At 44.9% G+C, this 13,927-nt stretch overlaps 1 long non-coding RNA gene across 1 annotated transcript in view; it reads right to left on the reverse strand.

Annotated features, from left to right (window-relative positions):
• The window catches only part of LOC123755161 (uncharacterized), an 813,340-nt gene that overhangs the window by 522,573 nt on the left and 276,840 nt on the right, over positions 1 to 13,927 (reverse strand). Inside the window, exon 3 of the long non-coding RNA XR_011229877.1 lies at positions 11,534 to 11,614. This is a non-coding gene — a long non-coding RNA (uncharacterized lncRNA). The remainder of the gene's footprint in view (positions 1 to 11,533; positions 11,615 to 13,927) is intronic.

Below are 13,927 nucleotides of genomic sequence, written 5' to 3' on the forward strand. Positions count from 1 at the left end.
TCTCATTGTGAATTCGCATTCGATGTCAACTTGTGGTTTTGATGTGGCACGTTTGGCCAAGTCATCCGCCACCTCGTTGAGCACTATTCCAACATGAGATGAAATCCACATGAATTTCACATTGTGACCTTTCAGCTGTATCTCAGTTATAATTTTCTTACAATCCTCAACTATGGGCATGAAGACTGGGTTTCGACTGTTTAAGGACTCAAGTGCTCCTCGGCTATCAATAAATACAAAAACATCTTTGTCGTCATGACACACTTCCTCCAAACACGCCAGAATGGCCTGCAGTTCAGCTTTTGTGGATGATATATAATTACTAAGCCGGAGTTCAATTATCCTGTCCACAGTCCCAAACTTGGTATATTCCCTTATTAGAACACGACACCCTGCCCTGCCATCCTCCGCCACCGACCCGTCACAATATACATGAATAATATATGGCAATATATTATTGTTACCAAGTGACCAAGTGGCAATATACTATTGCCACTTGGTAACCGAGAGATTATACTTCCATACAAACACCGTAATTGTCCCGGTTCGTGATTAATCTTTTTCACCTTGAGGGGTACAATTTCGACGTCTATTTTCTGTACTTTCCAGGGAGCAGACCTATTACACTGTCGAGAAGGTTTGCAGCAGTCAAGCACATCGTATTTCCTGAGGTCATGAGCTAATCCCCTCGTGTAGCATGTCTCTCTCAGTTTCCTGGAAGTGTGTACGTCACTCAAGCAGGTCTGAACGCTTTGAAACAGCTTATCCCCTCCTTTTCTCCGCAATAGGTACCTGGGTGTAAGTCAGCTGTCACGGGCTGCTTCCTGGGGGTGGAGGCCTGGTCGAGGACCGGGCTGCGGGGACACTAAAGCCCCGAAATCATCTCAAGATAACTCAAGATATGACCAACCGGGAGGCTTGGTCAGAGACCGAGCCGCGGAGCAATTGATCCTCGGAACATCCACAAGGTAGCGATAAAGTCGACAATCAGTAGCAACAAGAACAATATTTATAACGCCACCAGCAACAACAACAACAGCAGAGGAAAAATATAAATGTTTAAATTGAATACAAAACTTTTTAAAATAGTTAAAAAAAACTGATTAAATTTAATACAAATACTTTCAACAGGAGCAATATAATTAAAATTGAAATAAGTTCAAGAGGAGCGTTATCAGTAACAAAATCATTATCATCAACATAACCAATATCAGTAACGAGTGATATATTCAACAGGAGCAATATCAGCAGCAAGAGCAGCAGTAACGGGAAGCATATTACCAACAGAAGCTTCAGGACTAATATAAGCAGCATCGATAGTTTCAACCGCAAATAATCAACAGCAATGACGATAATTTTAAGATTAATAATTAATATAAAAAAATAGTTTGAACAGCAGTGACATCAATAACAAGAGTAGATGGTTTGAGCATTAGCAACAGCGTAATCAGTACCAGCAACGTAGCTCAACCTCTCCTCTTACAGATTACGTCTGAATTTGGCCGTTTGCCCGTATGGCCAAAAATGGACCCAATTTGAAAAAAAGAAAAAAATTGAAAATAAATTTCATTATTTTTTCTCCAAAATAGTAAGTTAAGGATCCTCTGGCATATTAGGAAGGCAGGAAATTCTCCTAAAGTTTCAAAACGTCATGAAAAAAGTTAATTGAAAGTTTCCTCGCCTAACCATAGCGAGTAAGCCGGAGGACTCAAACAGAAAACGGGACAGTACATCACTTTCGTGAGGCCGATTTCATGTCAAATTACCTCCATGTTTGGCCCTAACGCCCACACGAGCGAAAAGCGACGATATTTTTAAGAGGAAGGGTTGAACACGGAGTGCCAGGATAATGAAATGACCGCAGCAGTGATGTTGGAGAAGGTCCCCCAGGGGGCGCGGACACCTGTGTGTCGGCCAGAATTATAAACCAGGGGATGATGCAGACTCACTGGGGGAAAAACAATGGTATCTTTCGTGGTGGTAAAGTTTTGTTTGCTGTTTTTTTTAACAGAGATTAATTGACGAAGGCGGACATTCGTAATGCCTACACGTGGATGGTTTAACAAAAAAAATGTTTTATCGTTGACAAAAAGGCGAGAAATTGTGTCCAGGGGAAATTCTGAGTGTGTGTTTTCCGACCTGTTTGGTGAGAAATGCTCTGCCTATTTCAATGCCGATGAATCTGATGTGAATGTGTTTAAAAAAGAAGCGTTTTAACCGGCAAAATAACACGCGATTGAGTTTATGAAGTCAGGAGGAGGTTAAACGTCAAAGCAAAAATTCTGTTTTTTTTATATTCCAATATATCCGCCACTTATAAGAGCCTAATTTCTACTTATGAAGTCAGGAAGAGCTGGAACGTCAAACCAAATAATCTGTTTTTTTTTTTTTATATATTCCAATATATCCCCCACATATAAGGGCCAATAATGTCTACTTATGAAGCATTTTAGTTCGTGTTAAATAAGTTATAACAACGATAAAGAGTAACACCAGAAACAATAACTGACCCTACGACCACAACAGCGGCGTGTCTGATTCCACAAATACCTTCATAGGGTCCGCTTCAATGACATTTGTGAAAAGATCAAAGCGCTTATATGCATTTGTTAAAGGTTCTCGGCCCTAATTCTTCTCTCGTTTATACTCGTGATTAATCTGGGCTTTATTTTAACATTTTCCATTTTTGGGGCTTTAAGCCCAAATCAAGTGGGTAGAAATACTTGATATTGTTCACCAATATTAACCCAGATAATACCATATTGCTTACGAATATTATCATTAATAATACCATATTACTCACGAATATTAACTCAGACAATACTATATTACTCACGAATACTAACCAATATTATACATATTACTCACGAATATTAACCCAAATAATACAATATTGCTCACGGATATTAATTTAAATAATACCATATTACTCAAGAGTACCCAAATAATACTATATTACTCACAAGCATTAACTCAAATAATATATTACTAATGAATATTAACCTAAAAATACCATGTTACTCACGAATATTAACACAAATTCTATCATATTACTCGCGAATAATGAAATATAAATATCTAAATAATGTCTTTATCTAAATATTTTATTCATTATCTTATTCATTATCATTATTATTTTATTCATTATCTAAATAATGAAATATTACTCACGAATAACAGAAATATTGTTATTTTACTCACGAATATTATTCAAAATAATACCATATTGCTCATTATTACTATCACAAATATTACCATGTTTCTCACGAATAATGACGTAGATAATACCATGTTTCTCACGAATAATGACGTAGATAATACCATGTTTCTCACGAATAATGACGCAAATAATGTCATGTTACTCACAAATAATGACGCAAATAATACCATGTTACTCACGCATAAAGACGCAAATAATACCATGTTACTCACGCATAAAGACGCAAATAATACCATGTTATTCACGCATAAAGACGCAAATAATACCATGTTACTCACGCATAAAGACGCAAATAATACCATGTTACTCACGCATAAAGACCAAATTAATACCACGTTACTCACAAATAACGTCGCATATAATATCATATTACGAATAATGACCCAAATATTACAATGTTACCCACGAGTAATGACCCAAATATTACAATGTTACCCACGAGTAATGACGCAAATATTACCATGTTACCCACGAGCAATGACGCAAATATTACCATGTTACTCTCAAATAAAGACGCAAAAAAATCCATATTACTCACGAATAAAGACGCAAATAATACCATATTCCTATCATCTCATCTCAACTACCATGTCAAAGCTCGCGTTCAAAATTAGCCAAACATTTCTCTAATAGGTTCTTAAACTCTTATATCATCTTAAGGCCTTCGATAGTTGGGAGTAAGACTAAGATAGTGGAGAAAGTTAGTTTTGGCGCTGCTCGTATTCACATCATAATAGGTCGAGTTTTTTACGAAGTGTAAAACTGAGCGAACGGTCTTCGAAGTTAGCGGCAATATTTACCCCTGAATCAGATATCAAGCTTCCCACAGTAATATTTCCTTTAACTCAGATATCAGTCTTCCGCAGTAGTATTTTCCCTGTCTTAGATATCCGCCTCCCACAGAAATATTTTCTGAGAACTATCAGTTTGCCACGTTATTATTTTAGTGCTCACTCACAGATGACTGTGAGTGAGCCACAAGATGACTGTGAGTGGGCCACAAGATGACTGTGAGTGGGCCACAAGATGACTGTGAGTGGGCCACAGGATGACTGTGAGTGGACCACAGGATGACTGTGAGTGGGCCACAGGATGACTGTGAGTGGGCCACAGGATGACTGTGAGTGGGCCACAAGGTGACTGAGAGTGGGCCACAAGATGACTGAGAGTGGGCCACAGGATGACTGTGAGTGGACCACAGGATGACTGTGAGTGGGCCACAGGATGACTGTGAGTGGGCCACAAGATGACTGTGAGTGGGCCACAGGATGACTGTGAGTGGGCCACAGGATGACTGTGAGAGGGCCACAAGATGACTGTGAGAGGGCCACAAGATGACTGTGAGTGGGCCAGAAGATGACTGTGAGAGGGCCACAAGATGACTGTGAGAGGGCCACAAGATGACTGTGAGTGGGCCACAGGATGACTGTGAGTGGGCCACAAGATGACTATGAGAGGGCCACAAGATGACTGTGAGTGGGCCAGAAGATGACTGTGAGTGGGCCACAAGATGACTGTGAGTGGGCCACAGGATGACTGTGAGTGGGCCACAAGATGACTGTGAGTGGGCCACAAGATGACTGTGAGTGGGCCACAAGATGACTGTGAGTGGGCCACAAGATGACTGTGAGTGGGCCACAAGATGACTGTGAGTGGGCCACAAGATGACTGTGAGTGGGCCACAAGATGACTGTGAGTGGGCCACAGGATGACTGTGACCTGGAGGAAGCCTCCACCAGCCAGCTAACCCCCCCCCCATGCCTTCCCCCCCCTACCCCCCTCGTGTGCTTCACCTCTCTTCCAAAAATCGCAAAGTTTTATATTTTACAAAAGAGTATAATAATTTTACAAGGAAAAAACAATAGAGGTATAAAAGGGAAGATAGGGAGGGATGGGAGGGGAGGAGAGGGAGAGTTAGAGGGAGAGTGAGAGGGAAAGGGAGAGTGAGAGGGAGAGAGAGATAAGCTAGAGTGCAAGTGACAGAAATAATATTTAAAATTTAAGAAAAAAGGGAGAATAAATGAATAAATATGAAAGAAAAGAACAATAAAATACTGTATATAAAATGAAGAATACAAAACACACGAGGAAGAGAAACCTACTAACGGGCAGAGGAAGAGAAAAACATGAAAATCAGGAGACCGCCAGAGAAGTAGAGAATGGCAGAGCAGGAGAGAATGATATAGTGACTGTCACAGTGTGACACAGATTGTGTAGCAGAGAGAAAATGTGACAGGTTTACAGCTGTACAAACGACCACACTGAGAAGTGTAATAGTTTTAAACTGTGTCTACTAATACAAATAATTTTTGTGTTAATTTTCAGTGTTTTAGTCTAACACAAAATCTCGTAAACCCCTGAAATTAACGCAATATCCATAACTATAAAAGTATCTATATTAATATAATGGAATGTTTGACTGCCTGTTTATTTGTGTGTTCAAGATTCACGGCCAGGCGCTAAAGATTAATCTGACCCAACTTTGCGGGGCGACTGTTGGGTGGTAGTGTACAGTCATAGGCGGATCGGGATGGCCCCATTCACCCCTTGTCTTTAAGAGAGGGAATGGTTCCATTCACCCCTTAGTCTTTAAGAGAGGGAATGGTTCCATTCCATAGGGCCATAGTGTTCGTAATTTCATTCAGTGGGGCCATAGTGTTCGTAATAGGGTGGCTCCCATTACGAACTCCTTCCATTTCCATAAACGTTGAAAATGGGCAATTTTGTCAAGGCAGATTTTCAATCGTTTTTTTCACCTGTTTGTCGAAAAAAACATTATTCAAGCTGTGCAAAGTGAAGCGAGTAGCGACACCACTGACATCTTACCCCCCACACACACAATACGAACCTCCGACGCGTCAAGTGATTCAACAGGTTTGTTAAGAGCAGCGAGAAAGAAAAGAGTATAACAAGTGCCAATATAATGATAATTGAAGAGAAAACGTGATAGGTGACACGCATAAAGGGTGGACTATATCAAAATCGGAGAGTAAACAGAGTTTGAAATAATATTGACAACTTGCCCGGGGAGGCTAATTAGTTCACGTCCAGTGCGAGTTAGAATTAAATAACGTGCCCCAAAACTAGCCCCCCCCCCTCCCTGACCTGGGATTCGAACCCCCCACAGCGAAAGTGAGCCGATCATGCCCACCAATTTATACCTCTCCAACACATAGCGGCTGATGTAAGCAGAAGCCAGCTATGTCACCACCACCAGACGCCCCACCACCACCACCACCACCACCACCAGACGCCCCACCACCACCACCACCACCACCACCAGACGCCCCACCACCACCACCACCACCACCACCAGACGCCCCACCACCACCACCACCACCACCACCAGACGCCCCACCACCACCACCACCACCACCACCAGACGCCCCACCACCACCACCACCAGACGCCCCACCACCACCACCAGACGCCCCACCACCACCACCAGACGCCCCACCACCACCACCACCAGACGCCCCACCACCACCACCAGACGCCCCACCACCACCAGACGCCCCACCACCACCACCAGACGCCCCACCACCACCACCAGACGCCCCACCACTACCACCAGACGCCGCACCACCACCACCAGACGCCCCACCACCACCAGACGCCCCACCACCACCACCAGACGCCTCACCACCACCACCAGACGCCCCACCACCACCACCAGACGCCCCACCACCACCAGACGCCCCACCACCACCACCACCAGACGCCCCACCACCACCAGACGCCCAACCACCACCACCAGACGCCCCACCACCACCACCAGACGCCCCACCACCACCACCAGACGCCCCACCACCACCAGACGCCCCACCACCACCACCACCAGACGCCCCACCACCACCACCACCAGACGCCCCACCACCACCAGACGCCCAACCACCACCACCAGACGCCCCACCACCACCACCACCACCAGACGCCCCACCACCACCACCAGACGCCCCACCACCACCACCACCAGACGCCCCACCACCACCACCACCAGACGCCCCACCACCACCACCAGACGCCCCACCACCACCACCAGACGCCCCACCACCACCAGTCGCGCTACCACCACCACCAGACGCCTCACCACCACCACCAGACGCCCCACCACCACCACCACCAGACGCCTCACCACCACCACCAGACGCCCCACCACCACCAGACGCCCCACCACCACCACCAGACGCCCCACCACCACCACCAGACGCCCCACCACCACCAGTCGCGCTACCACCACCACCAGACGCCTCACCACCACCACCAGACGCCCCACCACCACCACCAGACGCCTCACCACCACCACCAGACGCCCCACCACCACCACCAGTCGCGCTACCACCACCACCAGACTCCTCACCACCACCACCAGACTCCTCACCACCACCACCAGACGCCCCACCACCACCACCAGACGCCTCACCACCACCACCAGACGCCCCACCACCACCACCAGACGCCAAACCACCAAGGCCTAACAGTGTCACATACTAGATGGGGTGAATCGTAGTAAGGAATTAGTACAAGCCATACTGAGGCAGTGTACCTGTTGTGTGGCTCCAGAGTTGCCTAAGAACAGCTGGGAGAGAGAGGCAAGATGGCCACGGAGCGGCCTAAGGAAATAAACCCAACTACATGAAATAGGGTAATGTCTTTAGAACAAAGAAAGGCAATTAGTACAGTGAACCTTAAAGAAAGCAAGAATGATCCAGTGAAAGACAGTGCAAAAAAAAATGCAGAAAGATGTGGAAAAGTAGAGAAAGCAAAGAGAGGAAGAGATAAGAGCAGTGAAAGAGGAGGTAGCACCTCCGGGGAGAGCAATCTCAAGAAATACAGACGAGGGAAGAAAGCAAAGAAAGAGGTTATGGAAGACCTGAAGACAGACCTTGGCTTCAGGAGTGTCAAGCTCCTTGCAGCCATGAAGCACGTAGAAGAACTGACGTAAATACATCACAGAAGGGAGGCAAGTATCAATGTGTTACACAACTGAAAAAAGAGAAGATGGAATAAGAAGGGAAGGCAAACAAGAGAGAGAGTGGGATAAGAGAGGAGAGAATTAAACAAGTAGCAAATATAACTGAGATTTTGGCAGTAAGACCAGACAAAATCTTTGGTGGGTCAATAAAAGGTTCAGATGGAAAGAAGGTAATTAAGGAAACAGTGTTAGAAGTTGTAAAAGCCAAACACGTCATGAAATGTACAGGAGTTGGAGTGGGAGAGATCGGTGGTAATATGCAGTCTACCAGAGCCAGAAGAAGAAGACACATGGAAAACGAGGAAAGACCAAAATGAAATAGCAGGAATTGTAAACAAATAATTCAGGTTCAAGATGCAGCAATTGAATTAGATCCTGTCTGCAGGCTACGTAAGAGAGAAAGAAAGCGACCAGTGAAAGTTATTCTTATGATGATCATGCCAAGTAAATATATATAAATACAATAAATTTTCTGGGAGAGAAAATAATTTCTAATAAACAGGACATGTCTAAATAAAACAGAGAGGCAGCAAAAAGAATCTGAGAAGAAAAATAAATTAGAAATACGAGACCAGAAAATGGCACAAACAGTGCATAGGAAGAAGCATATCTGGCAGCAGAGACTATAACATAGTACAGCTGATCAGTTTAAAAAAAAAAAAGCAGAGTACCGCAGAGAGGCACAGCAGAGCTGCCCAGCCTAACGAGGCAACTACCCAAATGAGCAGCCATGAATAGCTACATCATCATAATTTCCCCTCCCCCTCCCCTTCCCTGTCCCTATCAGACTAGGAAATGCAGCAACATGAACAAATACCACTTCAGAAAAATAAAAGCAACCCATTTGTGACGAGTAACATCAAAATAATGTACAAAAATGCAGATGGAATTATAAATAAAGTGGCTGAGTTGCAGGAAAAAGTGGCAGGAGAAGAACCAAATATGATAACGATCACGGAAACGAAACTGACAAGTCCATTCACCTGGGCTGTCCGTTTTAATGACACTGACAAATGTTTTAGGGAATATAATCTTCTCACAAGACTATCATATAATAAGGGAATAAAGAATGAACGCCGGGGGGGGGGGGGGGTAGCCCTGTTGCCACGCCGACATTGTAATTCGAAAAAAATAGAAAAATAAAATAATGTAATTAGAAAAATTAACAGAAGAATCCGACCAGAAACAGTTTATTTGAGGAATGATAACAGTCAAAGACATGAAGATAGTGACAGAAGGCCTAAGGCCTGTCACTTTAGGGCGTCTTCACTATACAACAAATATAGTGAGAATTGTCTTAAGGAAATGGAAAAAGTGCCACAGTGGCAAGTGGAACAGGCGCTAAAATCCTAATACTAGGGGAACTTTAACCACAGGGAAATAGACTGCACAAATAAGGATCCCCGCGGAAGGGGGAGGGGGGGGGAGGGGACATTGTAGAGCAAAACTTGTAGACATGACAAACACTTCCTGAAAGCGACATGTCACTGAACCAACAGGAGTAAGAGACGACCCACCAGCAACATTACACCTGGTGTTTCCCCAAATGAACCAAATGTAGGATCAAATCAAACCAAATCGAGTAGGAGATCTCTCTAGGAACTAGTGACCATTACAGTGTCATGCTTGAACACGTACTGAAGCTAAGAGGTGGTTACACGAACATGTTGAAGAACACTCCCTGGAGTAAACCAGTTCTGGGAGTGGTTTACTAACTACTAAACTTAAAGCAGGACTCCTTCACGGCAATGTACACAACATTTGCTCGGTTAATACTGGAAGATGCCTCACCGGCATGGAAATCCTCACCTCGTGCAGCATAAAGCCAAATTTTAAAGTACAAAAGTTTGCAACAAGACTTCTGCCAGAGATAAGAAGCTAGTAGAACAGGCTAGTGGAATTACAGCACATCTCTCAACCCTAGAGGATAAAAGCAATCAGAACGGATATGATCACAGCATACAAGATAATGGGGGAACATATAAGATGGGCAAGGATAGCTCTTCACATTGAGAAAAGGTTGGCCAAGAGGACACAGGTGAAAGCTGGGAACACAAATGATCAGAAGGAATGTAAGAAAAAAAATGTGGAAGTCACCTCCATCCACAACTTTAAGGCCAGATTCGACAAAGAATTTGAACGTTAAAATAGTTGTGTTGTAATGCAATAAGTACAACCGGGGCAGAGCAGCTGGAGCTCACTCTACCGATATAGACATTGTTAGGTAGAGATTGTTAGGTTAGCACCGCTACCATCGCGAGCACCACCAGAGCCAGCACCTCCACAACCACCACCACAGCGAGCACCACCACAACCACCACCACAGCGAGCACGACCACAACCACCACCACAGCGAGCACCACCACAACCACCACCACAGCGAGCACCACCACAACCACCACCACAGCGAGCACCACCACAACCACCACCACAGCGAGCACCACCACAACCACCACCACAGCGAGCACCACCACAACCACCACCACAGCGAGCACCACCACAACCACCACCACAGCGAGCACCACCACAACCACCACCACAGCGAGCACCACCACAACCACCACCACCCTCCACAAAGAAGGGCCTAAACACCTGCAGACACTGGTACAATCATATGAGTACCCTCTCCCAGACGAATCATCGCCTCGTCAACATGACAATGAAATGAGTGTCATTTTTCTTCATGCATTGCAGAATGACTCTTATGTTGCATGAACTACCTTACTACTTGACCCCGCCAACACTTATAACAAAACTGACTCGATACAAAGTGGAAGAAGGGCTTTTCAAAGCTGTGATTTAGACTTTTGGGCATAAACTGACTCGATTCAGGCGCGCATAAATGTATTTTTTAAAGCCCTTCATCGAAGCCCGACTGCGCCCCTGCCGCAATAAGCATACAGTGCGCACCTTACATCCATAAAATGCGAAATAACGAATTTGATACAAAACATCTTATTCAGTCACTCTGGTAGTCCTGTTCGCCCTCTTCTGACGGGTCAAACATTATCGCTGTCGGGAACGTTTCAAGTCCAAGAATAATTAACAATTCTCCCTCTCGAGGGAGAGACATTCTCGAGACATTCCACATCTTTCTTGATGATCACCTCTTCATATGGGTCAATTAGAATTGGCCAAATCCTTGACGTTTAAAGGTATATAAAAATTCCTGCCAGAAAATGATTTAAGTACCCCTCAAAAATTAAAAAAACTAGGCAGATGCAAATATACAATCCCAGCAACCCTATTATAAACAGAGTGTAACAAAAGTCCGTTCATTCCAAAACTGTTTAACACTTCGACGCCGATTTTGGTTTTCTTCATTGGTGTTTAATTACCTGTTTTAAACTGTGAAGAGTACGAGGTGCTGAAACATGGTGTGGGGCGCGCGCACGCAAGCACATATACACACACCGTCTCTGCAAACAAAACAAGATCATTATAAATTATTTTAACTTTGAATTTAATAATTATACTTATCTTTCACAACAATCTTTTGTTATACTCTGTGTATACATACACAAACATATATTCATGCTCATACACACACACTATATTGTGGGTGTGGCTACATATATTACGTTCTGGCTATTAGGTAACACATTTATATATATATATATATATATATATATATATATATATATATATATATATATATATATATATATATATATATATATACACTATATTCTGTGCACGTACAAGACAGAGAAAGGGGCAGGAAAATGGCCAGGATAGGGGAGGAGCGGAGATAGCGGCCTGTGTATCAATAATAGAGAGAGCACAGAGCCCGGGAGGACCCAGCACCTGCCTGGTCACTCAGGGCGCTCACACCCATACTTGTACTCCCATATATACTCTGAGTGACCACTCCCATATATACTCTGAGTGACCAGTACGCGTTAGGGGGGGGATTATCCTTGTGAGGAATAATTTCAGGTCCCCCTCAATCCATCCGCTTCCCTATGTCCCTAACCATCTTACCTTTCCCCTCTGTCCCCTCCCATCTCTTGCCCTTCCATCACTGTCCCTCCTATTTCTTCCTTTTCCTCCGCTTCCATCCATGCCTTCTCCTGTTCCTCCGCCCGCTTCTTTGGTGTCGTTAGCACCAACAGCAACTATTATATATTTTGCAACATAATTGAATACTTGTAATTTCAATAATAACACCAGTATTATTATTACTGTCGTTGTTATCATTATTTTTAATTATTATATCTTAATTATTACTTTCCATAATATTTTGTTCCCATTACATTTTAATTCTATTTCATTAAATTTTTATCCTAAATACAAATATTACTTATAACACTATTTTGTATAGTTACAACAGCCAATTTATGACCACTTCAATTCCAAACCAAATATTTTATTAATATATGTCTGGTCATTTATAGCTGGGCTTGTTTACAGAAATTTACAATCAACAATTAACCTAAGAGAACTTAGTAAAAATAATAATAACAAAGTGCAGTTTACCATTAGAGGAGTAAGGAGGATACTGTCCCACTTTATATCACAAAACTAACGTGATGGGAAGACAGTGAAAAGAACAAGTGTCAATGAACTATGCCATGAAGTTATATAATATTATCAACCTTTTTCAATCTATTTATTTTTTGATAATTTTCAATCTATATAACAGGGGTCAGGGGTATAACTGTCACAGGGGTCAGAGCTATAACTGCCACAGGGGTCAGAGCTAAAACTGCCACAGGGTCCATGGCTATAACTGCCACAGGGGTCAGAGCTATAACTGCCACAGGGGTCAGAGCTATAACTGCCACAGGGGTCAGAGCTATAACTGCCACAGGGTCCATGGCTATAACTGCCACAGGGGTCAGGGGCATAACTGTCACAGGGTCGGGTCTATAACTGCCACAGGGTCAGGTCTATAACTGCCACAGGGTCAGGTCTATAACTACCCCAGGGGTCAGGGCTATCAGTGCCACAGGAGTCAGGGCTATCAGTGCCACAGGGGGTCAGGGACATAACTGCCCCAGGGGTCAGGGCTATAACTGTCACAGGGGTCAGGGGTATAACTGCCCCAGGGGTCAGGTCTATAACTTCCCCAGGGATCAGGGCTATCACTGCCCCAGGGGTCAGGGCTATCCCTACCACAGGGGTCAGGGCTATCACTGCCCCAGGGGTCAGGGCTATCACTGCCACACGGGTCAGGGCTACACTGCCCCAGGGGTCAGGGCTATCACTGCCCCAGGGGTCAGGGCTATCACTGCCCCAGGGGTCAGGGCTATCACTGCCCCAGGGGTCAGGGCTATCACTGCTCCAGGGGTCAGGGCTATCACTGCCCCAGGGGTCAGGGCTATCACTGTCCCAGGGGTCAGGGCTATCACTGCCCCAGGGGTCAGGGCTATCACTGCCCCAGGGGTCAGGGCTATCACTGCCCCAGGGGTCAGGGCTATCACTGCCCCAGGGGTCAGGGCTATCACTGCCCCAGGGGTCAGGGCTATCACTGCCCCAGGGGTCATTGCTATCACTGCCCCAGGGGTCAGGGCTATCACTGCCCCAGGGGTCAGGGCTATCACTGCCCCAGGGGTCAGGGCTATCACTACCACAGGGATCAGGGCTATCACTGCCCCAGGGGTCAGGGCTATCACTACCATAGGGGTCAGGGCTATCACTTACTCAGGAGTCAGAGCTATCACTGCCCCAGGGGTCAGGGCTATCACTGCCCCAGGGGTCAGGGCTATCCCTACCACAGGGGTCAGGGC

The sequence above is a fragment of the Procambarus clarkii genome, chromosome 28 (assembly GCF_040958095.1).
Source record: "Procambarus clarkii isolate CNS0578487 chromosome 28, FALCON_Pclarkii_2.0, whole genome shotgun sequence".
NCBI classification, from domain to species: Eukaryota; Metazoa; Arthropoda; class Malacostraca; order Decapoda; family Cambaridae; genus Procambarus; species Procambarus clarkii.